Source organism: Panulirus ornatus, chromosome 50 (assembly GCF_036320965.1).
Source record: "Panulirus ornatus isolate Po-2019 chromosome 50, ASM3632096v1, whole genome shotgun sequence".
Classification (NCBI taxonomy): Eukaryota; Metazoa; Arthropoda; class Malacostraca; order Decapoda; family Palinuridae; genus Panulirus; species Panulirus ornatus.
Genome location: NC_092273.1, coordinates 22,646,572 through 22,671,389, shown reverse-complemented (window position 1 = coordinate 22,671,389; position 24,818 = coordinate 22,646,572). Strand labels below are relative to the sequence as shown.

Sequence of the window (24,818 nt, the reverse complement as noted above, 5' to 3'; positions counted from 1 at the left end):
TGAGTGGATGGGTCCTTCTTCATCTGTTCCCTGGTGCTACCTTACTGACACCGGAAACAGTGATCAAGTATAACAAATAATTTTTTTTTATTTTTTATTTTGCTTTGTTGCTGTCTCCCGCATTTGCAAGGTAGCACATCTCTCTTACCCTCTCATTACTTACTAGATCAAATCACCTCACACCACATATTGTCCTCAAACATCTTATTTCCAGCACATCCACCCTCCTCCACACAACTCTATCTATAGCCCACGCCTCACAACCGTATATCATTGTTGGAACCACTATTCCTTCAAACATACCCATTTTTGCTTTCCAAGATAACGTTCTCGACTTCCATACATTCTTCAACACTTCCAGAACTTTTGCCCCCACCCCCACCCTATGATTCACTTCCGGTTCCATGGTTCTATCCACTGGAAATCCTTTCCAAGATATCTAAAACACTTCACTTCCTCCAGTTTTTCTTCATTCAAACTTACCTCAAAATTGACTTGTCCCTCAACCCTATTGTACCTAATAATCTTGCTCTTATTCACATTTACTCTCAAATTCTTCTTTCGCACACTTTACCAAACTCAGTCACCAGCTTCTGCAGTTTCTCACCCAAATCAGCCACCAGTGCTGTATCATCAGCGAACAACAACTGACTCACTTCCCAAGCTCTCTCATCCACAACAGACTGCATACCTGCCCCTCTTTCCAAAACTCTTGCATTCACCTCCCTAATAACCCCATCCATAAACAAATTGAACAACCATGGAGATATCATGCACCCCTGACGCAAACCAACATTCACTGAGAACCAATCACTTTCCTCTCTTCCTACACGTACACATGCCTTACATCCTCGATAAAAACTTTTCACTGCTTCTAACAACTTGCCTCCCACACCATATATTCTTAATACCTTCCACAGAGCATCTCTATCAACTCTATCATGTGCCTTCTATCATGTGCCTTCTCTAGATCCATAAATACTACATACAAATCCATTTGCTTTTCTAAGTATTTCTCACATACATTCTTCAAAGCATAAACCTGATCCACACATCCTCTACCACTTCTGAAACCACACTGCTCTTCCCCAATCTGATGCTCTGTACATGCCTTCACCCTCTCAATCAATACCCTCCCATATAATTTCCCAGGAATACTCAACAAACTTAAACCTCTGTAATTTGAGCACTCACTTTTATCCCTTTTGCCTTTGTACAATGGCACTATACAAGTATTCTGCCAATCCTCAGAGGCACCTCACCATGAGTCATACGTACATTGAATAATCTTACCAACCAGTCAACAATACAGTCACCCCCTTTTTTTAATAAATTCCACTGCAGTACCATCCAAACTCGCTGCCTTGCTGGCTTTCATCTACTACCTCTTCTCTGTTTACCAAATCATTCTCCCTAACCTCTCACTTTGCACACCACCTCGACCAAAACACCCTATATCTGCCACTCTAACATCAAACACATTCAACAAACCTTCAAAATTCTCACTCCATCTCCTTGTCACATCACCACTACTTGTTATCACCTCCCCATTAGCCCCCTTCACTGAAGTTCCCATTTGTTCCCTTGTCTTATGCACTTTATCTACCTCCTTCCAAAACATCTTTTTATTCTCCCTAAAATTTAATGATACTGTCTCACCCCAACTGTCATTTGCCCTCTTTTTCACCTCTTGCACCTTTCTCTTGACCTCCTGCCTCTTTCTTTTACACATCTCCCAGTCATTTGCATTATTTCCCTGCAAAAATCGTCCAAATGCCTCTCCCTTCTCTTTCACTAATAATCTTACTTCTTCATCCCACCACTCACTAACCTTTCTAATCTGCCCACCTCCCATGCTTCTCATGCCACAAGCATCTTTTGCACAAGCCATCACTGCTTCCCTAAATACATCCCATTCCTCCCCCACTCCCCTTACGTCCTTTGTTCTCACCTTTTTCCATTCTGTACTCAGTCTCTCCTGGTACTTCCTCACACAAGTCTCCTTCCCAAGCTCACTTACTCTCACCACTCTCTTCACCCCAACATTCTCTCTTCTTTTCTGAAAACCTCTACAAATCTTCACTTTCGCCTCCACAAGAAAATGATCAGACATCCCTCCAGTTGCACCTCTCAGCACATTAACATCCAAAGGTCTCTCTTTCGCGCGCCTATCAAGTAACACATAATCCAATAACGCTCTCTGGCCATCTCTCCTACTTACATACGTATACTTATGTATATCTCTCTTTTTAAACATAGATAGATAGATATATTTTTCCATACATGTTCGCCATTTCCCACATTAGCGAGGTAGTGTTAAGAACAGAGGACTGAGCCTTAGAGGGAAAATCCTCACTTGGCCCCCTTCTCTGGTCCTTCTTTTGGAAAAGTAAAAACTTGAGGGGAGGATTTTGAGCCACCCACTTCCACCCCTTTTAATCGCCTTCTGCGACATGCAGGGAATACGTGGGAAGTATTCTTTCTCCTCTATCACTATATAACAAAATGAGAACCGTTCTCTTTGTGGGACACCACTTGTTAAGTTTAACCATTTAGAGGCTTGACCATTAATCTCTACCCTTTGTTTACCGCCTGTCAGCCAATTTCCTAACCATCAAAGTATAAACGCTTTGATACTATGGGACTTATCTTTTGTTAGTGACCTTTCATGTGCAACTTAATTGAGTACTCTTTGAAAATCTAAATACAGGTTGTACCTCTTTAATCAGGCAACCATGGGACCTGGCCATTGCTGGACCAGAGAAAATGTCGGAAGACAGAAACTGACCCTAAGTTATACACAGTTGATGATCCTACCTCATAGTACTCACAAAAATTCTTTACAGAAGTTTCTTTATTCAATTTTTTTCAATAACTCCACCTTTTCAAGCACAGAAAATGATTTATACTTACGATTATTAGCACTAGCACCAACTTCAGCACTTCCTGGTCTCTTGGATGACATCCTGAAGGGTTAAAATACAGATGATTGTATAGAATTAACAGGACTGTTAATTAGCTCAGCTCCAGTGTAAACAGATTTTGGTGCCTTGGTGCTGCTAACACCACTGCCCTTGTGGCAGATCCACAAACTAATCACTGATGGCAGCAGATGCAAAATATGCCGGACCATGGAAGTTGCCAGACCACAGAGCGCCGGATTAGAGAGGCACAACCTGTAGATGAAATCACCTGCTTTACTCTCATCATGCATGCTGATTATTTCATTAAAGAAATACAAGTTAATTGGACAATAATATCTGGGCAGTGATTTATTACCTTTTCTGAGTATCAGCATTAAATGGCAAATTTCCATTCCTCTGGATCATTTTCATTTTCTAGTGACATTGAATAGAGCAGCCAAGGATTGTACTAGCCCAGTTTTTGACTCTTTCAATGGCCTAAGGTAAAATTTAAAAGGGCCAGCCATTTTATTTACTTTTATTCTGTATAGCACTGATATATCTGCATCTTATTTTTCAATATGTTGCAAAACATTTTCCCCTCTTAGCATGTGAATAAAGATGCAAAAAATTTGTTCGAAGTCTTTCCCATGGCTTTGTTGTCTTGAACCAACTCACCATTTAATGTAATTACCGGCCCAACTGATTAGGTAATGACTCTCTTTTAATGTAACTATAAAGCTTTAGGTTTCTTTTGCTATTTCCAGCAACATATGTTTCATACTGAAGTTTGCTCTGACAAGTAAGTCCCTTAGTGTCTGTGCAAGTTTACTTAATTTACCCTATCATGTTAGTTACTGGCCTCTGAATTTCTTATGTGCCACTTTCTTAGACAACAAACACTTCTTTATTTCATTGCTCTACAATTTTTGCCTTGTTTTGCATGAAGACCATTGTGCATTGACACGTATTCCCTTCACTACTTTGAAAGTATTCCTAGATCTTTTTTGAAGTACGTTTATAATTTCCTTTAACAATATCACTCTAGGTTTGCCAGTCAAGAGCAATGTGAAGACCAATGAAATTTGTAAGTCTAAAATCTGGTAAAATCTGAAAGTTACCTCAAAAGTGCTTTACTAATGATCACCCTTACCAAACTGTTCTCCCACTTCAATATTATGAATGAGATCATCATTTGTAGCTAGAGCTAAATTTAACATTCTCATCACAAGTAGATTTCTCAACTGACTGTGTGTGGGCACTATCAAGCAAATTCAGGTAGAGCCCATGCTACTGGAAAGGGATTCTCTCCAGTTATAGACCAGTGTTAAAATCTCCAAATATGATAAAATCTTGTTCATTACAAATTTCTTTTAACTGATTATAAAAAGCTTTTGTTTACCTTGGATGTATGTGCTGGGGCCTATCCTCTAATCCTAATGTTATTTTCTTACATGGCTTATTTTTAATTTCAACATAAATGTAGTTGATTTTATTGACAGCAATAACATTTTTTGGCACAAGATTAAGATGAACTTTAACAAAGAGCAAGACACCACCACCTTTATTTAACCTGTCACTCCTAAAAAAAGTTCACCCAGGAATTTCATAATCATCAAGGAAACTTCTATTCTTAATAGCTAACCAAGATTCCAAAGTACCAATCATATAATTTTCTTCCAAAGCAATTGTCTCTAACTCTGAAGATTTATGACATATGCTCTGTGCATTATCATAAAATATTCTGAGACTTTTTGTCATGGCTGTGCGTGCAGGAGTGGGAACAGGGGTCCCGTCTACCAGAACTTTGAAATGACCTCTCCTTCCATGTTATGCTACTTGCTTTGTTCCATGCTTCTACCTGAGAAGTGACCCCGAGCTGCCATATTCAGCCTTTTCTCCTACCAGCCTCATTTCTATCCTGCACAAGTTGATCTATCCCACTATCATCCCTCACTGCCTTATTCCTTGCCTCTCCCTCTGAGGCACACCCTACTACCTGGGAAGTGGCCACTAGCTGCCCCACTCTTCCATGTTCCTTACCTACCTGCATTTGGTCTTTGACTTCAATGTGACTTAGCTTGCCATGTTCCCTATCAGCTCAAACACTTCTCTTGATTTTCCAAAGTCAAATACTATGAAAAAAGCTTATGCACCATACCTCTTCCTTGATCCCATACCACTATCTTCTAGCTTCCTTGATTCCATACCACTATCTTCTAGCTGTTTAGAGTGACTGATGGCTACAACCCTCTCTACTGACTCTTCCAAAGCCAACACACCTGCCCTAAATGAGTGGACCTCTTCCCTTGCATACACAAGAGTCTGCACATAAAAAATATCCCAATTTCTGATAATTGGCACCTCTTTGTCTAAATAGTATTATTAAGATGATAATTTACACCCACTACTCTGGATAACCATTCACTTCCACATCCTTTACAAGGCAGAGTACCACATAATACTGGGATCACTCCCCCTCTTCTTAAAACTGTCTATAGCTATCTTTATAACTACCTAACAATTCCTCACTCCTAGTATTTCAGTGTCATTGCCTGCCTCAAGCAATGGTGCAAATGATAGGCTTGTTCCCATTACCAGACAAAATGTCATGCATTCTGTCTATGATATGTCCCACCCTAGCACCAGAAAAACAAACCCTCATTCTACTTTTCCATCTCTGTTACAAAAGGCCCTATATGTATTCCTACCCCTACTGTCACTATCATTCAAAATTCTCCTCAACCTTCATGTCCAGCATCGTAGGGGTGAGTTTACCATTTTCCTCTAGCTCCTAATGCAGTGTGCAACACTCATCCTACACACTCCTTTAAAGTCGCAACTTGCTTCCCTTCTTAACTATGACATCCCGTTTCTAAGTATCATGCTTCTTTCTCACAATCAAGTCCTCCCTCAAATGATCTTACTTCCTCAGATCAGCAAGCCCAACATTTACTTAGCTAAACTCGCCTAGCCTCTCCAAGCTCGAGGAAACCCCAACAGAGTGAGACAGATATAGGTAGATGGACTAATTTTCAATAATACCTGATCACCGTTCCTGCCTTCAGCAGGGAGGGTATGGAGGCCAGATGAAAAAATGCCTCATTAGCATACATCCACTCTCAAGCTGTTATATATCATGTAGTGAAACCATAGCTTAACATCAACAGCCAAGCCCCATATACTATTCTATGGTTTACCATGATCACTTCATATTCCCTGATTCATCTCACTGACAGTTCGTTCTTTCCAATGCACACTTCAGTGCTCAGTACCCCAAAGTCTCCTTGGTCAAACCCCTTCCCATGTTCTCTCTGCCTTTACCACATACATCCTTTGTAACATTCTTCCCTTACACATGCACTCCATTTCTCCGAACCATTTCAACACATTCAACACATAGACTACACTTTCTACCACACCTTTCTCTGCTACCATCGTTCCTTACACAACCAACTCTCTACCACAACTTTATCTGCTACCATCATTCTTTACACAATCAAACTTTCTGGAGAAATTTAATTTACAGCACACCCACCCTTATCCTATCCTTTGCATCCTAGGCTTAAGACTCATCCTCACAACACTGCTGGAACTATTACATCTTTGAATATTCCCATCCTTGCCACTACAGACAATGACCTCTTTTTCCTTACACTCCTCTATACACATGCTTAATGATTCACATCAACCCCAATGGCTCAACCTGCTACCAAGTTTATTAACTGTGTACCTGCTGGTACATGCAACACTCCACTTCCTCCCTGTCTTTTCCAATTAATTTCACATTCAAACAGTCCTGTCTAGTCTTCCTGCTGCACCTCATTCCTTTACCTTTGTTCATATTAACCTTCATATTTCTTCTTTTACACTTTTTCCTCCAGAGTCTAGAGTTTCTATATGGAGTCCAGAATAAGAATCTAGTTATCATATATAGCAACTGGTAATCTCTCACATCCCCATCTCCTAATCCAAGTATAACATCTCACCAAGACCCACATATTTAACTTTCTCATCACTTTGTTAAAGAAGTTTATAAAGCGACAATGACATCGATGACTTTCCTTGAAGCAGACCCACCTTCACTTGGAACCACTCACCCTCCTCCCTTCCTACTTGTGCACATGCCTTACTCTCAGGTATAATATCCTCATTGCATTCAGCAACTTTCCCTTTACCCATAGCATCTATTGTATAACAAAAGGCCTTTGCCAGGGGAACATAACAACATTACCTTTCCCTAACTAACCTTTCATAGTGTTTCTCTGTAACTCTTATCATATGCTTTTTCCAGAAACACAATGCTACATACAGGTCCTTCTGTTTCTCTACTTCTCAATCATATTCTTTATAACAAAAACCTGGTCCACATCCACTGCCCCCTCCAACCTTATGATGATGCTCTGTGCATGCCGCCACATTCTCTGGACTCAACAAAACATTGAAACTTTACTCCTAACTGTTAGACAAGAACAGGGGCCCCACGAATGTAAAACTCTCTTCCCATAGTCTAAAAATAATCAGAGTGATGACAGAAGTACATACATTCCTAAATGTCATCCCATGAAACTAGCAACACCCAGCCTCACAGTTCAGGCCTGTGGAGATGAATGACACTCATCACATTGGTAGCACCAAGTTAACCTCCACAACAATGGTTCACCAACACAAAGAAATACTTCCCTTAACCCCCCATCCATCCGCCACGCCAACCCCTCCAGTTTACACAATGCCCTCCCTACCCACACCCTTCTCGTAACGTCGACCTTGAAGGCCGGGAGCTGTAGTGGGGGAATAAAAACTTGCACATGAGACTCACTCACTCGGCAGTGGGGGAAGCAAGTGGCGGGTAGTAGTATCTGAGCACAGCTCACAGGGCTTACACCTGTGGCACCTCGTCCCACCTGCCTGGTCCCGTGTGAGTGAGGCACCTGCACACCTGTGGGAGTATACAGTGCGGGCGTGAGTGAAACTTGTGGTGCGTAATAACACGAAGAAATAATAAGAAACGTACCTCAATACTTCGCCCAAGACTCAGTAATGGAGTGGTTGTGGTGTGTGACAGCCGAGTGTCAAAGAACCTCTCACAATACCTGAAAAAAGAGAGAAAAATTGTCAGAAACACAGGCCATGCAGTCACGTGTATCCTGGTGTCAGTGTGATGAAGTAAACAATGTTAACAAGGAAAAGAACAATGATATTGTACAGTGTTGTCAGTCCTTAGAACAAGATCTGACGCCCTTAATAGGCTTAGATATGATGGCCGGCGTATGACCTGACCTTTAAGGGTCAAATCTAAAGGCCAGATCATCATACCCAGGGATGCTCATGAGTTGTACAGCTGTGTGTAAAGGCCTGAGTGAACAGCAATATGTTCGTCCCTATGACATTTTTAGGTACTAGGAAAATATGACATGACATTCCGGGATCCTGTTCAAAAGTGTTCAGTCGAAGTGTACCAAGTGGATATTGTATTTCATAGCCTGATCAGGTTTGGGTCGCGTGCATGTTCTGCCTGACAGCTGAGTGCAGAAGCCACCACGACTTTCAGATTCTCTGAGTTCTTGGGCTGAGAAAGAATGAATGCCATTGTTCAAGCAAGTCTGGCTACTCGCGGTATTTGATTCAATGATGATCCGGTGGTGTTGGTGAGCTAACCATGGTCGTCAGGTGGTGCGGGTGGACTACCCATGGTCAGGTGGTGTTGGTGAGCCGTCCATGTTCAGATAGTGCCGGTGGGTTACCCACAGGTAGTGTAACTGGGGGGCACCCAGTGCCAGGTGGTGTTGGTGGGGCTACCCCATAGTCAGGTGGTGTTGGTGGGGGCTACCCCATAGTCAGGTGGTGTTGGTGGGGCTACCCCATAGTCAGGTGGTGTTGGTGGGGCACCCAGTGCCAGGTGGTGTTGGTGGGGCACCCAGTGCCAGGTGGTGTTGGTGGGGCTACCCCATAGTCAGGTGGTGTTGGTGGGGCTACCCCATAGGCAGGTGGTGTTGGTGGGGCACCCAGTGTCAGGTGGTGTTGGTGGGGCACCCGGTGCCAGGTGGTGTTGGTGGGGGCTACCCCATAGTCAGGTGGTGTTGGTGGGGCTACCCCATAGTCAGGTGGTGTTGGTGGGGCACCCAGTGCCAGGTGGTGTTGGTGGGGCTACCCCATAGTAAGGTGGTGTTGGTGGGGCACCCAGTGCCAGGTGGTGTTGGTGGGGTTACCCCATAGCCAGGTGGTGTTGGTGGGGCTACCCCATAGTCAGGTGGTGTTGGTGGGGCACCCAGTGCCAGGTGGTGTTGGTGGGGCTACCCCATAGTCAGGTGGTGTTGGTGGTGCACCCAGTGCCAGGTGGTGTTGGTGGGGCTACCCCATAGTCAGGTGGTGTTGAGGGGGCTACCCCATAGTCAGGTGGTGTTGGTGGGGCTACCCCATAGTCAGGTGGTGTTGAGGGGGCTACCCCATAGTCAGGTGGTGTTGGTGGGGCTACCCCATAGTCAGGTGGTGTTGGTGGGGCTACCCCATAGTCAGGTGGTGTTGGTGGGGCTACCCCATAGTCAGGTGGTGTTGAGGGGGCTACCCCATAGTCAGGTGGTGTTGGTGGGGCTACCCCATAGTCAGGTGGTGTTGGTGGGGCACCCAGTGCCTGGTGGTGTTGGTGGGGCTACCCCATAGTCAGGTGGTGTTGGTGGGGCACCCAGTGTCAGGTGGTGTTGGTGGGGCTACCCCATAGTCAGGTGGTGTTGGTGGGGCTACCCCATAGTCAGGTGGTGTTGGTGGGGCTACCCCATAGTCAGGTGGTGTTGGTGGGGCTACCCCATAGTCAGGTCGTGCTGGACTATCCAGGAACAAGTGGCGATGTGGACTCCTGTAGTTTATCGGTTAGCGTGCCTGACCAAGACACATTCACGCGCCGCCAGGTCGAGCGCACAAGTTCGAATCCTGGTTCCGGCAGTCGGTCCACAGTCAACTCAGCTGTTCATCCATCCCTAGGGGTTGCTTGATAAAATGGGTACTTGGCTTAGGCTAGGATATATATATATATATATATATATATATATATATATATATATATATATATATATATATATATATATATATATATTATATATTTTTTTTTTATTATACTTTGTCGCTGTCTCCCGCGTTTGCGAGGTAGCGCAAGGAAACAGACGAAAGAAATGGCCCAACCCCCCCCCCCCCCATACACATGTATATACATACGTCCACACACGCAAATATACATACCTACACAGCTTTCCATGGTTTACCCCAGACGCTTCACATGCCTTGATTCAATCCACTGACAGCACGTCAACCCCGGTATACCACATCGCTCCAATTCACTCTATTCCTTGCCCTCCTTTCACCCTCCTGCATGTTCAGGCCCCGATCACACAAAATCTTTTTCACTCCATCTTTCCACCTCCAATTTGGTCTCCCTCTTCTCCTCGTTCCCTCCACCTCCGACACACACACACATATATATATATATATATATATATATGGTTTCAGAAGTGGTAGAGGATGTGTGGATCAGGTGTTTGCTTTGAAGAATGTATGTGAGAAATACTTAGAAAAGCAAATGGATTTGTATGTAGCATTTATGGATCTGGAGAAGGCATATGATAGAGTTGATAGAGATGCTCTGTGGAAGGTATTAAGAATATATGGTGTGGGAGGAAAGTTGTTAGAAGCAGTGAAAAGTTTTTATCGAGGATGTAAGGCATGTGTACGTGTAGGAAGAGAGGAAAGTGATTGGTTCTCAGTGAATGTAGGTTTGCGGCAGGGGTGTGTGATGTCTCCATGGTTGTTTAATTTGTTTATGGATGGGGTTGTTAGGGAGGTAAATGCAAGAGTTTTGGAAAGAGGGGCAAGTATGAAGTCTGTTGGGGATGAGAGAGCTTGGGAAGTGAGTCAGTTGTTGTTCGCTGATGATACAGCGCTGGTGGCTGATTCATGTGAGAAACTGCAGAAGCTGGTGACTGAGTTTGGTAAAGTGTGTGGAAGAAGAAAGTTAAGAGTAAATGTGAATAAGAGCAAGGTTATTAGGTACAGTAGGGTTGAGGGTCAAGTCAATTGGGAGGTGAGTTTGAATGGAGAAAAACTGGAGGAAGTGAAGTGTTTTAGATATCTGGGAGTGGATCTGGCAGCGGATGGAACCATGAAAGCGGAAGTGGATCATAGGGTGGGGGAGGGGGCGAAAATTCTGGGAGCCTTGAAGAATGTGTGGAAGTCGAGAACATTATCTCGGAAAGCAAAAATGGGTATGTTTGAAGGAATAGTGGTTCCAACAATGTTGTATGGTTGCGAGGCGTGGGCTATGGATAGAGTTGTGCGCAGGAGGATGGATGTGCTGGAAATGAGATGTTTGAGGACAATGTGTGGTGTGAGGTGGTTTGATCGAGTGAGTAACGTAAGGGTAAAAGAGATGTGTGGAAATAAAAAGAGCGTGGTTGAGAGAGCAGAAGAGGGTGTTTTGAAGTGGTTTGGGCATATGGAGAGGATGAGTGAGGAAAGATTGACCAAGAGGATATATGTGTCGGAGGTGGAGGGAGCAAGGAGAAGAGGGAGACCAAATTGGAGGTGGAAAGATGGAGTGAAAAAGAATTTGTGTGATCGGGGCCTGAACATGCAGGAGGGTGAAAGGAGGGCAAGGAATAGAGTGAATTGGAGCGATGTGGTATACCGGGGTTGACGTGCTGTCAGTGGATTGAATCAAGGCATGTGAAGCGTCTGGGGTAAACCATGGAAAGCTGTGTAGGTATGTGTATTTGCGTGTGTGGACGTGTGTATATGCAAGTGTATGGGGGGGGGGGGGTTGGGCCATTTCTTTCGTCTGTTTCCTTGCGCTACCTCGCAAACGCGGGAGACAGCGACAAAGTATAAAAAAAAAAAAAATATATATATATATATATATATATATATATATATATATATATTTAATTATACTTTGTCACTATCTCCCGCGTTAGCGAGGTAGCGCAAGGAAACAGACGAAAGAATGGCCCAACCCACCCATATACACATGTATATACATACACGTCCACACATGCACATAGACATACCTATACATTTCAACGTATACATATATATACAGACAGACATATACATATATCCAAAATGTACTTAATTCATACTTGCAGCCTTTATTCATTCCCGTCGCCACCCAGCCACACATGAAATGACAACCCCTCCCCCCTTCACGTGCGCGAGGTAGCGCTAGGAAAAGACAACAAAGGCCACATTCGTTCACACTCAGTCTCTAGCTGTCATGTATAATGCACCGAAACCACAGCTTCCTTTCCACACCCAGGCCCCACAAAACTTTCCATGGTTTACCCTCGACGCTTCACATGCCCTGGTTCAATCCATTGACAGCACGTCGACCCCGGTATACCACATGGTTCCAATTCACTCTATTCCTTGCACGCCTTTCACCCTCCTGCATGTTCAGGCCCCGATCGCTCAAAATCCTTTTCACTCCATCCTTCCACCTCCAATTTGGTCTCCCACTTCTCCTCGTTCCCTCCACCTCTGACACATACATCCTCTTGGTCAATCTTTCCTCACTCATTTTCTTCATGTGACCAAACCATTTCAACACACCCTCTTCTGCTCTCTCAACCACACTCTTTTTATTACCACACATCTCTCTTACCCTTACATTACTTACTCGATCAAACCACCTCACACCACATATTGTCCTCAAACATCTCATTTCCAACACAATATATATATGTATATATATATATATATATGTAGGTTTGCGGCAGGGGTGTGTGATGTCTCCATAGTTGTTTAATTTTTTTATGGATGGGGTTGTTAGGGAGGTGAATGCAAGAGTTTTGGAAAGAGGGGCAAGTATGAAGTCTGTTGGGGATGAGAGAGCTTGGGAAGTGAGTCAGTTGTTGTTCGCTGATGATACAGCGCTGGTGGCTGATTCATGTGAGAAACTGCAGAAGCTGGTGACTGAGTTCGGTAAAGTGTGTGAAAGGAGAAAGTTAAGAGTAAATGTGAATAAGAGCAAGGTTATTAGGTACAGTAGGGTTGAGGGTCAAGTCAATTGGAAGGTAAGTTTGAATGGAGAAAAACTGGAGGAAGTAAAGTGTTTTAGATATCTGGGAGTGGATCTGGCAGCGGATGGAACCATGGAAGCGGAAGTGGATCATAGGGTGGGGGAGGGGGCGAAAATTCTGGGAGCCTTGAAGAATGTGTGGAAGTCGAGAACATTATCTCTGAAAGCAAAAATGGGTATGTTTGAAGGAATAGTGGTTCCAACAATGTTGTATGGTTGCGAGACGTGGGCTATGGATAGAGTTGTGTGCAGGAGGATGGATGTACTGGAAATGAGATGTTTGAGGACAATATGTGGTGTGAGGTGGTTTGATCGAGTAAGTAACATAAGGGTAAGAGAGATGTGTGGAAATAAAAAGAGCGTGGTTGAGAGAGCAGAAGAGGGTGTTTTGAAATGGTTCGGGCACATGGAGAGAATGAGTGAGGAAAGATTGACCAAGAGAATATATGTGTCGGAGGTGGAGGGAACGAGGAGAAGAGAGAGACCAAATTGGAGGTGGAAAGATGGAGTGAAAAAGATTTTGTGTGATCGGGGCCTGAACATGCAGGAGGGTGAAAGGAGGGCAAGGAATAGAGTGAATTGGAGCGATGTGGTATACCGGGGTTGACGTGCTGTCAGTGGATTGAATCAAGGCATGTGAGGCGTCTGGGGTAAACCATGGAAAGCTGTGTAGGTATGTATATTTGCGTGTGTGGACGTATGTATATACATGTGTATGGGGGTGGGTTGGGCCATTTCTTTCGTCTGTTTCCTTGCGCTACCTCGCAAACGCGGGAGACAGCGACAAAGCAAAAAAAAAAAAAAAAAAAAAAATATATATATATATATATATATATATATATATATATATATATATATATATATATATATATATATATATATATAACGTTAATGGGATGACCTTGATCGGGGCCTCAGCTGAACGTGCCTTCTCAGATGAAAAACAATAAACAAGCTACCCATGGCTACATGTTTAGGTGGTGATAGTGGGCTACCCACAGTCAGGTGATGCCAGTGGACTACCCATGGTCAGGAGTTCCTGGTGGACTACCCATGGTCAGGCGGTGATTGTGGACTCCTCGTAGTCAAATGGTGATGGTGGGCTACTCATGGTTAGATGATGCTTTTGGACTACCCATGGTAAGGTGTGCTGGTGGTCTACCCATGGTCAGGTGATGCTGTTGAGTTATCTATGGTTAAGCGGTGCTTGTGGGCTACCCATGGTCAGGTGTGCTGGTGGACTACCCATGGTCAGGTGGGCTGGTGGACTACCCACGGTCAGGAGGTGTGGTGAGCTATCCATGGGCAGATGGTGCAAGTGGGCTGTCAATGGTTAAGTGGTACTTGTGGGCTACCCATGGTAGGGTGGTGCCGATGAGCTACCCATGGTCGGGTGGTTCCGATGAGCTACCCATGGTCAGGTGGTGCTGGTGGGCCAACCATGGTCAGGTGGTGTTGGTTGGCTACCCATGGTCAGGTAATGGTGGGCTATCCATGGTCAGGTGGTGCTGGTGGGCTATCCATGGTCAGGTGGTAATGGTGAGCTATCCATGGTCAGATGGTGCTGATCTATACAGGGTCAGGTGGTGTTGGTGAGCTATCCATGGTCAAGTGGTAATGGGCTATCCATGGTCAGGTGGTGCTGGTGGGCTATCCATGGTCAGGTGGTAATGGTGGGCTATCCATGGTCAGGTGGTGCTGGTGGGCTATCCATGGTCAGGTGGTAATGGTGGGCTATCCATGGTCAAGTGATGCCGATCTACACAGGGTCAGGTGGTGTTGGTGGGCTACCCATGGTCAGGTGGTAATGGTGGGCTATCCATGCTCAGATTATGGTGATCTACACACGGTCAGGTGGTGTTGGTGGGCTACTCATGGTCAGGTGGTAATGGCGGGCTATTCTTGGTCAGGTGGTGCTGGTGGGCTATCCATGGTAAGGTGGTGCTGTTGGGCTACCTATAGTCAGGTGGTACTCTTGGGCTATCCATGGTCAGGTGATGCTGCTGGGCTATCCATGGTCAGGTGATGCTGATGACTTACCATTGCTTAGCTGATGTTTGTGAACTATCCATGGTCAGGTGGTGGTGGTGGGCTGCCCATGGTCAGGTGGTGCTGGTGGGCTATCCATGGTCAGGTTATGCTGATATACACAGGGCCAGGTGTTGGCGGGCTACCTACGGTCAGGTGGCGTTGGTGGATAACCATGGTCGGGTGGTTATGGAGGTCTATCCATGGTTAGGTGATGCTTGTGAATTATCCAAGGTTAGGTGGTGCTGATGGGCTACCCATGGTCAGGTGCTGATGGGGTACTTCTGGTTAGGTGCAGCTGGTGGGCGCCCTATGGTAAGGTAGAGCTAGAAGGCTATCCATGGTCAGGTGGTGCTGGTGGACTATCCATAGTCACGTGGTGCTAGTGATCTACACATGGTCAGGTGGTAATAGTTCGCTATCCATGGCTAGGTGGTGTTGATGGGCTACCCATAGTCAGGTGGTGCTGATGGGCAACCCATGGTCAGGTGCAGCTGGTGGGCTCCATATGTTAAGGTGGAGCTATTGGGCTATCCATGGTCAGGTGGTGCTGGTGGGCCATTATGATATACATAGTCACTGGTGCTAGTAATCTACACATGGTCAAGTGGTGTTGGTGGGCTACCCATGGTCAGGTGGAAATGGTGGGTTGTCCATGGTGAGGTCATGCTGATCTACACAGGGTTAGGTGGTGTTGGTGGCCTACCCATGGTGAGGTAGTGCTGGTGGGCTAGCCACGTTCAGTTGGTGCTGGGGGGGTATTCATGTTCAGCTGGTGCTGCTGGGCTATCCATGGTCAGGTGGTGCTGTTGGGCGACCTATAGCTAGGTGGTGCTGCTGGGCTAACCACGATCCGGTGGTGCTGATGGCCTATCCATGGTCAAGTGCTGCTGCTGGGTTATCCATGGTCAGCTGATGCTGAGGAATTACCATTGGTTAAGTGGTGCTTGGCTTCACCATGGTTAGGTGGTTATGGTGGGCTATCCATGGTTAGGTGATGTTTGTTAACTATCCAAGGTTAGGTGGTGGTGGGCTACCCATGATCAGGTGGTGTTTCTGGGCTACCCATGGTCAGGTTATGCTGGTGGGCTATCCATGGTCATGTTATGCTGATCTACACAAGGTCAGGTGGTGTTGGTGGGCTATCTATGGTCAGGTGGTGCTGGTGGGCTATCCATGGTCAGGTGGTGCTGGTGAGCTATCCATAGTCACGTGGTGCTGGTGATGTACACATGGTCAGGTGGTGTTGGTGGGCTATCTATGGTCAGGTGGTGCTGGTGGGCTATCCATGGTCAGGTGGTGCTGGTGAGCTATCCATAGTCACGTGGTGCTGGTGATGTACACATGGTCAGGTGGTGCTGGTGGGCTATCCATGGTCAGGTGGTGCTGGTGAGCTATCCATAGTCACGTGGTGCTGGTGATGTACACATGGTCAGGTGGTGTTGGTGGGCTATCTATGGTCAGGTGGTGCTGGTGGGCTATCCATGGTCAGGTGGTGCTGGTGAGCTATCCATAGTCACGTGGTGCTGGTGATGTACACATGGTCAGGTGGTGCTGGTGGGCTATCCATGGTCAGGTGGTGCTGGTGAGCTATCCATAGTCACGTGGTGCTGGTGATGTACACATGGTCAGGTGGTGTTGGAGGGCTATCTAAGGTCAGGTGGTGCTGGTGGGCTATCCATGGTCAGGTGGTGCTGGTGAGCTATCCATAGTCACGTGGTGCTGGTGATGTACACATGGTCAGGTGGTGTTGGAGGGCTATCTATGGTCAGGTGGTGCTGGTGGGCTATCCATGGTCAGGTGGTGCTGGTGAGCTATCTATAGTCACGTGGTGCTGGTGATGTACACATGGTCAGGTGGTGTTGGAGGGCTATGTATAGTCAGGTGGTGCTGGTGAGCTATCCATAGTCACGTGGTGCTGGTGATGTACACATGGTCAGGTGGTGTTGGAGGGCTATGTATGGTCAGGTGGTGCTGGTGATGTACACATGGTCAGGTGGTGTTGGAGGGCTATCTATGGTCAGGTGGTGCTGGTGGGCTATCCATGGTCAGGTGGTGCTGGTGAGCTATCCATAGTCACGTGGTGCTGGTGATGTACACATGGTCAGGTGGTGTTGGAGGGCTATCTATGGTCAGGTGGTGCTGGTGGGCTATCCATGGTCAGGTGGTGCTGGTGAGCTATCTATAGTCACGTGGTGCTGGTGATGTACACATGGTCAGGTGGTGTTGGAGGGCTATGTATGGTCAGGTGGTGCTGGTGAGCTATCCATAGTCACGTGGTGCTGGTGATGTACACATGGTCAGGTGGTGTTGGAGGGCTATCTATGGTCAGGTGGTGCTGGTGGGCTATCCATGGTCAGGTGGTGCTGGTGAGCTATCTATAGTCACGTGGTGCTGGTGATGTACACATGGTCAGGTGGTGTTGGAGGGCTATGTATGGTCAGGTGGTGCTGGTGAGCTATCCATAGTCACGTGGTGCTGGTGATGTACACATGGTCAGGTGGTGTTGGAGGGCTATGTATGGTCAGGTGGTGCTGGTGAGCTATCCATAGTCACGTGGTGCTGGTGATGTACACATGGTCAGGTGGTGTTGGTGGGCTGATGGGCTACCCATGGTCAGGGGAAGCTGGTGAACTACCTATGGTAAGGTGGTGCTAATGGGCTATCCATGGTCAGGTGGTGCTGGTGAGCTACCCATGGTCAAGAGGTGCTAATAGGCTATCCATGGTCAGGTGGTGCAGGTGATCTACATATGGTCAGGAGGTACAGGTGGGCTATCCTTGGTCAGGTGGTGCAGGTAGGCTACCCATGGTCAGGTGGTGCTGGTGATCTACACATGTTCAGGTGATGTTGGTGGGCTACCCATGGTCAGGTGGAGCTGGTGCGCATTCCATGGCCAGGTGGTGCTGGTTAGCTACCTATTGTAAGATGGTGCTGGTGGGCCATCCTTAGTCGGGGGTGCTGGTGAACTACCCATGGTCAGGTGATGATGGTGGGCAACCAATGGTCAGGTAGTCCTTGTGGGATAACCATAGTCACGTGATGCTTGTGGGTTATCCATGGTCAGGTGGTGATGGGCTACCCATGGTCAGATGGTGCTTGTGGGCTAAACATGGGCAGGTGGTGCTGGTGGGCTACCTGTGGTAAGGAGTGTGTTTGGGGTTTATCCATGGTCAGGTGGTGCTCGTGGGCTATGCATGGTCAGGTGCTGCTGGTGAACTACCCATTATCAGGTGGTGCTAGTGAGCTGTCCATGGTCAGGTGCTGCTGGTGTGCTATCCATGGTCAGGTGCAGCTAGTGGGCTACCTATGTTAGGGTGGTATTGATGGGCTATCCATGGTCAGGTGGTGCAGGTGATCTTCACATGGAGGTGTGTTGGTTGGTTACCCATGGGCAGGTGGTGCTGGTGGGTTATCCATGGTCAGGCGGTGCTGGTGATCTACACATGGTCAGGTGGTGTTGCTGAGCTACCCATGGTCAGGTGGTGGTGTGCTATGCATGGTCAGGTGGTGATAATGGGCTATCCATGGTCAGGTGATCTACACATGGTGAGGTCATGCTGGTGGGCTACACATGGTTATGTGGTGTTGGTGGGTTACTCATAGTGCTATTGGGCCTTCCATGGTCAGGTGTTGCTGTTAGGCTACCCATGGTTACGTGGTGCTTGTGGGCTACCCAGGGGCAGTTGGTACTGGTGGGATATCTATGGTCAGGTGGTGGGGCTATCTATGGTCAGGTGATAGGGGTGGGCTATCCATGGTCAGGTGGTTCTGGTGATCTACACATGGTCAGGTGTTGCTGGGCTACCCATGGTCAGGTGGTGCTTATGGGCTATCCATGGTTAGATGGCCCTTCTGGGCTATCCATGGTTAGGTGGTGCTGATGATCTACCGATGGTCAGGTGGCGCTGGTGGGCTATCCATGGTCAGGTGGTGCAGGTGGGTTATCCATGATTAGGCGATGCTGGTGATCCACACATGGTCAGGTGGTGTTGGTATGCTACCCAGGGCCAAGTGGTGCTGATATACACATGGTCAGGTGGTGTTGCTGGGCTATCCATGGTCAGGTGGTGGTGTGCTATCCATGGTCGGGTAGTCTTGATGTGTTATGTGTTCCAGTGGTGCTGATGGGGTATCCATGGTTAGGTGGTGCTGGTGATCTACCCATGGTCAGGCGGTGCTGGTGGGCTATCCTTGGTCAGGTGATGAACCACCCATGGTTAAGTGATGTTGCTGAGCTATCCAAGGTTAGGTGGTGCTGTTGGACTATCCGTGGTCAGGTGGTGTGGGTGGGCTACCCATGGTCAAGTGGTGCTGGTGGGTTATCCATGGTCAGGTGGTACTGGTGATCTACACATGGTCGGGTGGTGTTGCTGGGCTACCCATGGTCGGGTGGTGTGCTGTCCATGGTTATGTGATGGTGGGCTATCCATGGTCAGGTGGTGCTACTGATCTACACATGGTCAGCTCGTGTTGGTGGGGTGCTCATGGTCAGGTGGTGCTGGTGGGCTACCCATGGTTAGGTGGTGATGGTTAGTTATCTGTTGTGAGCTGGTGTTATTGAGCCTTCCATGGTAAGGTGGTGCTGGTGGGCTACCCATGGTAAGGAGGTGCTGGTGGGCTATCCTTGGTCAGGCGGTTTTAGTGGGCTACTCATGGTCAGGTGGTGCTGGTGTGCTAGTCGATGGTCGGGTGGTGCTAGTGGGTTACCCATGATCAGGCAGTTCTGATGAACTACCCATGTTCAGGTGGTGCTGGTGAGCTACCCTTGGTCAGGTAGTGCTAATGAGTTCTCCGTGGTCAGGTGGTACTGGTGGGCTAATCATGGTAAGTTGGTGCTGGTGGTTTCTCCATGGTCAGGTGGTGCTGGTGGACTACCCATGGTCAGGTGGTGCTGGTGGGCTACCCATGGTCAGGTGGTGCTGGTGGACTACCCATGGTCAGGTGGTGCTGGTGGGCTACCTATGGTCAGGTGGTGCTGGTGTGCTAGTCGATGGGCAGGTGGGGCTAGTGGGCTACCCATGATCAGGCAGTTCTGATGAACTACCCATGTTCAGGTGGTGCTGGCGGGCTACCCATGGTGAGATGGTGTTGCGCTACCCATGGTCAGGTGGTACCTATGGTACCTACCTATGGCCAGGTGGCGTTCACGTGGCTACCCACGTTTAGGTGGTGCTAGTGAAGTACCCATGGACAGGTGGTGCTGGTGGGCTATCCACGGTCAGGTGGTAGCTGTGGGAGGCTACCCAGCGTCAGATGGTGCTGGTATATATTACCCGTCCAGAGGCAGGTGTCACCACAAGACGAACGACCAAATGGTTGTTATAAATTAGCGCGCGCCTCACTGGCGTGGGTGTGTGGGTGTATACATGTTTACAAGCCAGCGCCAGGACATAAGGACACAATACAGTGATAAGGTCACTATGGATGAAGCCACCTGCCACATGTGAGAGTATATATATATATATATATATATATATATATATATATATATATATATATATATATATATATATATATATATATTGTATACTCTCGCCAACGTATACAAGTGTTCGCCGGGGTCACTCCAGCCTATTGAACTTGGGAAAACCGGCCGAGTCCAGCCAGGCTTAAAGGATGGCTTGTTACCCACCTTGACTACTTTTTGCAGGTCTCCCAGCCCAACGCTCCATCTTAGCCTTACACATCAAGGTAACATCCATATTCATATATATATATATATATATATATATATATATATATATATATATATATATATATTATCCCTGGGGATAGGGGAGAAAGAATACTTCCCACGTATTCCCTGCGTGTCGTAGAAGGCGACTAAAAGGGGAGGGAGCGGGGGGCTGGAAATCCTCCCCTCTCACTTTTTTTTTTAATTTTCCAAAAGAGGGAACAGAGAAGGGGCCCAGGTGAGGATATTCCCTCAATGGCCCAGTACTCTGTTCTCAACGCTACCTCGCTAATGCGGGAAATGGCGAATAGTATGAAAGAAAAAAAAGAAATATATATATATATATATATATATATATATATATATATATATATATATATATATATATATATATATATATATATATAATTCCTATGATAGACTTAAGCAACTGAAATATAGTATTAAGAACAGGAGAAGAGTCAAATGCTTTGTTTTATAATGTTAAGAACTATGACCATTGTATTGATTGGAATAACGATAATTCAGTTATTAACTGTAACTCCTTTACCACGAGAAATATCATTGAATCTTCTATTAGTAAATACACAGATAACTGCAACAATAATATTAGTGAAGGTTTATATAAATTGCATAGCTATGTCGGAGGCAAAACTCATAAATAATTCCTTTTCCTGTCCACAATAAAATTTTATGACAGGCATAATGCCAGACCCGAACACCACCATGCAGTAACACTTGTTTACCAAGGGCGTCTTAGCTACGTCTCTTCCTTGTTATCAGCTGACTGTTCTACGTCTTCTGTCATCCTTGTATCTTCCCTGACCATGTGATCATTACACGAAAGTGCACTCGGGAACTTATCGTGTTTCACTTTCCTCTTGATATATATATATATATATATATATATATATATATATATATATATATATATATATATATATATATATATATATTGGAAAGGATCACAATTTTGCGCGTGATCAAGATATTCCTATGAGTCCACGGGGGAAAATGAAACACGAAAAGTTCCCAAGTGCACTTTCGTGTAATAATCACATCATCAGGGGAGACACAAGAGAGAAATATAACAGTCAGTTGATATACATCGAAGAGACGAATGATCAGAGCAACAGAACAACCAAAGATCTCAACACGTGTAAGCTGCCAGCTTAGAAACTGTACAGGTTAAGCTGGTGGGGCGCAACCAACATAGCTACGTCACCACACAACACAGGCAGATCAACCTTGATATCGTAGTCCACTTACCAAATCTAATCTCTGGTTCCAAAAGACAGTTGAGGTTTATGTGGCTGTGATAAGCATACATGTTACGCCTTAATCAACACCAATGCAAACTGGATGGTCTGTGTTCTAGCTAAACATAACTAGTGTTAATAATATATATAAAAAAAGCTATTTGTATTACTAGGAGTCCTTTAAATTAATAATACGAACGACTGAAAAACAGAACACAAAAGGGTGAGCTGTCTTAAAATCATAACACTATTTTTGAGAACCAGAAGGAGATGTGATGAATATAATTGAGTTGAGGGTTTACAAACGTGACCAGGACAGGTCGCGTGACCCTGGTGGCTGTGATGAGGGCCAAATGACCATCGTGAGGTTATCATGAGGAAGGATGTTCAGTCCACCAACTCATGTTCAACATCCCATGAACACATCCCAGACAGGTGCAAAAGGCAAACGTCCCATCGCGCGTTTTCTACAAAGTCTACACCCTCCCACCCCCCCTACTAACATCTGAAATAAGACAGACATCAGGATTACAGTCTGAAGTCAATATATTTTCAGTGCCAAGTCTCGGTTGTAATCCTGTGAGGAGGCGTACCGTCACACATGTTCGCTGGGCCCGAGCCCGTTTTTCTTTTGTCTTTTTTTTTTTTACCTCAATTCTGGGCTGCTGCCACTTCCAGCCCTCGCTGCTCTGACGTGGAGTAACGCCGAGAGAGAGAGAGAGAGAGAGAGAGAGAGAGAGAGAGAGAGAGAGAGAGAGAGAGAGAGAGAGAGAGAGAGACGTGTGTACCTGAACCTAGTATACGGAGACCCGGAATCCACATTTCGAACGAGGTACGCCACGTAGGCCCCATCTCTGCTCAACACAACAAGCAGTTAAAAGTGACAAGAACCTCCAGTGTGATCTGCCTCTACTTTCGTACACCGAGTGTGAAGTGCGTCTACTTTCGCACACCAATGTGTGAACTGCGTCTACTTTCGCACACCAATGTGTGAACTGCGTCTACTTTCGCACACCAATGTGTGAACTGCGTCTACTTTCGTCCACCGAGTGTGAACTGCGTCTACTTTCGCGCACCAAAGTGTGAAATATGTCTACCTTCGCACACCAACGTGTGAAAAGGTTAAACTACACGTGTGCACAAGAGCTGTGGCGACTCTGTTTGATTAATGATGATCGTTAATCAGTCTAGTTTATATGTCAGGGGTTCACCGTGGTTGTCTGGCTGGTCACGTACGATCAATCAAACCACCGGGGGTCCAGGCAGGTCGGGCCCAGCCACTGGGGTTAGGTAAGGCAATGTTATTTTTCCTCGTTATCATTTACTTTTACGGTCATTGCTGGATGAGGCCTCAATACATGGGGCTGTTGTGGGGGGGGGGGGGGGTAATAATCACGTTGGTGATCGATGCTTTCGCACTCTAGGAATTAGAACAATAGGTGTAGGGTGCGTCTGACAATGGTCTTGCCTGTTCAGATACGACATAGATACTTTATCTGTAGCAACCATTCCATGAGGGGTCGATGCAGATACGCGTAGGGCTCCACACAGTTGCATGACAGCTTGGCACTGTTCATGTGTGTGTGTGTGTGTGTGTGTGTGTGTGTGTGTGTGTGTTCAGCTAAGGCTGGGTCATCATGCTAAGCTTGACCAGGTCACGTAACGTCCCAGCAGCACACCGGGTCTGGCTGGGTCTGCTACTACATCAAGCTGCTCTCGTGTCTCTCCAGGCCTGGGACGGGTTCTGGGACCCGTCCCAGGCCCGGGACGGGTTCTGGGATCCAGTCTTGTCGTTGGTGTGGGGTGGTGAGGGAGCAGAACCCGATGGCCTTCATGGCTGGACGCCTTCCTTCCTTCCTTCCTTCCTTCCTCATCACAACTTCACGACCATACCAGGCAAAAAAATAAAAAATAAAAAAAATAAAACAAAAAATGGACACTGGATTGGCCTCGCGATTTCTTAACGACCCGAACTTACATTAAATATATGGACGGGTTGAAGCCAACCTTGACATTCACTCTCCCCCCTCCCCCCCAGTAAAGTTCAAAGGTCACGCCAGCCACTAGGGAGGTGATCACTGAGTCACTATGGGAAGGTCTGGTGTCTGAGGTGGTGCAGGGAGGGTCGCTTTCGTCTTTGCCAAACTTGTTTACTGGCTGGATACATAACAAACACCCACTTGTTTACTGGCTGGATATATAACAAACACCCACTTGTTTACTGGCTGGATATATAACAAACACCCACTTGTTTACTGGCTGGATATATAACAAACACCCACTTGTTTACTGGCTGGATACATAACAAACACCCACTTGTTTACTGGCTGGATACATAACAAACACCCACTTGTTTACTGGCTGGATACATAACAAACACCCACTTGTTTACTGGCTGGATACATAACAAACACCCACTTGTTTACTGGCTGGATACATAACAAACACCCACTTGTTTACTGGCTGGATACATAACAAACACCCACTTGTTTACTGGCTGGATACATAACAAACACCCACTTGATTACTGGCTGGATACATAATAAACACCCACTTGTTTACTGGCTGGATACATAACAAACACCCACTTGTTTACTGGCTGGATACATAACAAACACCCACTTGTTTACTGGCTGGATATATAACAAACACCCACTTGTTTACTGGCTGGATACATAACAAACACCCACTTGTTTACTGCCTGGATACATAACAAACACCCACTTGTTTACTGGCTGGATATATAACAAACACCCACTTGTTTACTGGCTGGATACATAACAAACACCCACTTGTTTACTGGCTGGATACATAACAAACACCCACTTGTTTACTGGCTGGATACATAACAAACACCCACTTGTTTACTGGCTGGATACATAACAAAC

The 24,818-nt window shown here is 46.2% G+C and overlaps 1 long non-coding RNA gene across 3 annotated transcripts in view; it reads right to left on the bottom strand.

Annotated features, from left to right (window-relative positions):
* The window catches only part of LOC139764661 (uncharacterized), a 114,760-nt gene that overhangs the window by 44,271 nt on the left and 45,671 nt on the right, over window positions 1-24,818 (bottom strand). For 2 of the 3 annotated variants that reach the window (XR_011716441.1, XR_011716442.1), the window contains exons 2-3: window positions 7,727-7,996; window positions 2,914-3,176 (exon numbers count right to left, since the gene is read on the bottom strand). This is a non-coding gene — a long non-coding RNA (uncharacterized lncRNA). Of the gene's footprint in view, window positions 1-2,913; window positions 3,177-7,726; window positions 9,049-24,818 lie in introns of those variants that run through there. The other variant, XR_011716440.1, reaches the window with a different exon arrangement.